Below are 3658 nucleotides of genomic sequence, written 5' to 3' on the forward strand. Positions count from 1 at the left end.
CGGTCACTGTTCGTATACGGTGTACGTATGCGAAATGTTAAGCGAGAAGCATGATCGTCACCCGATCTCTTTGATGTCGAGGAAACCCGCTCTGATAGAAAGAATCTCGAATAAGCGGAGACAGCTCCGGGTGACGTACTTTCACTGCCACGACTGTCGGGAACCGCGGAACGTCCCGCCGCGTTATCCGTTCACTTCATCGCTGCTATTCGATACGAGTGATCGATGAATCGTCGAGTTGATATATCGATGACGATCGACAATTTCTTCTTCGAACTTTTTACCACTAAAAATTCTTCTGTTATTTTCCTCTTTGGTTCAAGTAAAAATAATACCGATCCTACGAATCTAATAAGAAATCGAATCGATCGGGGACTCAGCTCGTTCTTTGGATCGGCTGCCGGCTAATCGAGCCAATATTCGCGCGCACTTTTCGCACACACGCAGTAAACGTTTCACAGCGTTTGGTAACAACGTTTGGCGATAAGTATATTTTACTTATTATTTTCGAATATATTTATTAATTCGGTACAGTTTAGAAAAGAAATTACGATCGAGGAAGACGACGAGAACGATAACGAGATTATACAAAACACTCTGCGGATGATTTTCACGGTGACCGGTTGTCTCGAAACGATCTTTTCCGGAACGGCCACGTCGTCGTCTCTCTCGTTTTTACCGCGTCCGGATCACTGGCACGACTGACTGACTAACAGCAGATAATGTAACGGGACGGCTCGGTGAACTGCCTCCCACTCGTCGCTGTCGCGACTCTAGCCCTCTCTGTTCCTTTGTGGTTCCGTCTCTCCCTCTACCAGACAGTCTCGGCAGAAACGACAGAACAGAAACGACCCGAGCAACGCAACCCGACCACAACTACACTCCAACCACGCACCAGAACATCTCGTCTGTTTCCGCCCGCCTCCATTAGCCCTATCCCCTCCACTCTATTCCACTGCTTCCCTCTCTACTCTTCTCTTCGTGACCGCGACAATTTAAAGAACCGAACACGAGAACAGGTAGTTTTCTACACAACTTGCCCGCACGATTCATCGCAAACTTCAACTCGAACATCTATTTCTAATATACCTAGTATATCAGACATGATTCGATCGAATTCGTTCATCGATCGCTTTACGCAATGGAAATTATGTATTGTGAATCGATCAACGGAAGCGAATGATTTGAAAAAACAAATCGACGTACGTGTGTTGATTAAACGAATTAGGTTAAACGAGTGCGAGGAAATGAGAGTGGTATTAGTATACCAAGTTAAACGAGATCAGACAAATACGTGGAAATAATGGCTATAACGTTTTACGGTCAGTCGTTCGATGGAATCTTCTTTAAATTTGGTTACATACCTGAAAATGTGAGCAGATACTATCGTGAAAATCGAAACTCGATTTACAAAAATAAAAATGTTTTCAATATATACACGAATACAAATCTATCTATTTTACCAAATTACAAATTAATCTATTTCACCAAACTATGATATTTCTTCTTTAAACTCAATTCTCGCGTATTCTTGTCGTTTTAGATGGTACCATACGAATCTAGGGTGAATACGTGAAACGCAATGTTGCGTGACGGTTGTTTTTAGCGCTACTACCCAGTGAAATTCATAAAGCACCGACTAATTTTTCATTTCTACATGAGGATGGCGCTCGGATTACATTGCTAGCTAATGATATTATCGAGTCTCAGGTACGCGCACGAATTAGTATCAGCATTTAATTAATGAATTAAATTATTGGATTGATGAAGAAATTATGTTTTTAATTCTGTTTAGATAAACAATTTTAAATTAGTTTAGTTGTATGCTATTATTTATAATAAATTAATTTTACCAATTATTATTATAGTAATATAATATTTCATAAATGGAAGAAATATTATTATTTTCAATTATTTATATGAATTTAAATATATGAATACATTATAAAAATTGATTTATATTTACTGTTATTGAAATCATTGTTTTCCCACAAATTCAATAAAATTCAATTTACAAAAAAATTTATATAAAAAGCTACTAGAATAAACGGCTAGTTTATTATAATTCCCTAGATACTGCACAATCAATTAATTTTTAATAATTAAAAAAGAAGAATTTTATTATAAAATAATTGAATTACCTTATTTTTGAAATAAACTTTAAATTTTATTCATCTATATAAATTATTGCAATAATATCGAAAATATTTGCTAAAAGTATTATAAATAAATCACAATATAATTTACTTATTTTCTTTATAGAAAATTCGTTTTTTATCAAAAAAGACAATAGTTAATGAAATAAAGATTTCAATACATTAAAGTATAAAATATTACAAATATCAAAAATTTATTATAAATTAAGTTTCTACATTACGAGCATTTAATAAATAAGAAAAAAAATTTATTTTATATTTTAATTAATATTTCTTTCATTTTTTATCGATTTGTTAACAAAAATGAACAACTAATAATTAATTATAAATTTTAATATAAAAAAAATTTAAATAATACTTTCAAATTATTTAAAAACTTTCAAACTAATTCGTTAAATGGGCCGTTTATCCTAGTTTACCACAAAACTGATCAGTTTCGTGAAAAATCCCAGTCCTATTTGGCAAAATCGGATATGTTACGTCTCACGTTTATACGATCGAATAACTTGATTATCGTGGCGCATATTCGTAAAAGTTGGCAACGATCTTTGAGGATAAATCGAGCACGGCGTCCAGTGACTCTCGCTAAAATTACATACTGCTGCGTGTAACATGGTATTTCGAGAAGACCTATCACAACATTAATTGACACTGGCACGCGACACTTCTTTAACTAATCATTCTATTTTCCTAATACTGCGAAAAATCAACCACAACGATCGATACACGTGGATATATATATATATATATATGAAAATATGCAAATAGATTAAAATCAGTTTTCATAATAAGCATAAAAACATATAATCTATGCAAAACTTACAAGATATCCAGAATAAATGATACAGAGTCCAATTTTACGAGCAAAAATTAATTTAAAAAAATAAATTTTTTTTGTTTAAAACGTAGTTTTTGAATAAATTAAAATTGAAATTTTTTTTTCAAATGTAAGTGAATTTGGCGAATTTCCAAAATATAATAGTGAATTATTTATAAGAAATTATTCTACATATGGAAATAAGTAAAAAGCATAGAATGAAATTGAATTGTTTAAGTCATTTTTAAAAAAAAATGAATATATACATTAAGATGGAATGAAACATAGGACTAAAATTCTCTTCGATTATATATAATTTTTTACAGATAAAAAATAATTTCTAATAAAAATAATTTCTAATAATTCAATAAAAATAATTAATTTTTTAAAATGTTATAAATCACTCGTTGCAATACTATTTTCATCAATTTAAGTTTAAAGTTTTGTTCAATAATAAAATTTATCATAGTTTTCTTTTTGTATTTAAAAAATAATGTTTTCTTTTTAATAATTTTAAAAGAAGAAATTTAAATTAAGTTTGGAATAAATTAAAGAAAATTATAATTATATTTTGCAAGAATTTTTCATTTATAATGTAATTATTATTTTATATATTCAATTTGAAATATTAATATTAATTCATAATATAATAAAAAATATTGTAATTAATATTAATATAAATATA

At 30.4% G+C, this 3658-nt stretch overlaps 1 protein-coding gene across 4 annotated transcripts in view; it reads right to left on the minus strand.

The window, feature by feature from the left end:
- LOC102672417 (protein bicaudal C homolog 1-B) overlaps positions 1–3658 on the minus strand; it is a 38998-nt gene that overhangs the window by 23478 nt on the left and 11862 nt on the right. The window lies entirely within an intron of this gene.

This window comes from Apis dorsata, unplaced genomic scaffold, assembly GCF_000469605.1.
Source record: "Apis dorsata unplaced genomic scaffold, Apis dorsata 1.3 scaffold_651, whole genome shotgun sequence".
Classification (NCBI taxonomy): domain Eukaryota; kingdom Metazoa; phylum Arthropoda; class Insecta; order Hymenoptera; family Apidae; genus Apis; species Apis dorsata.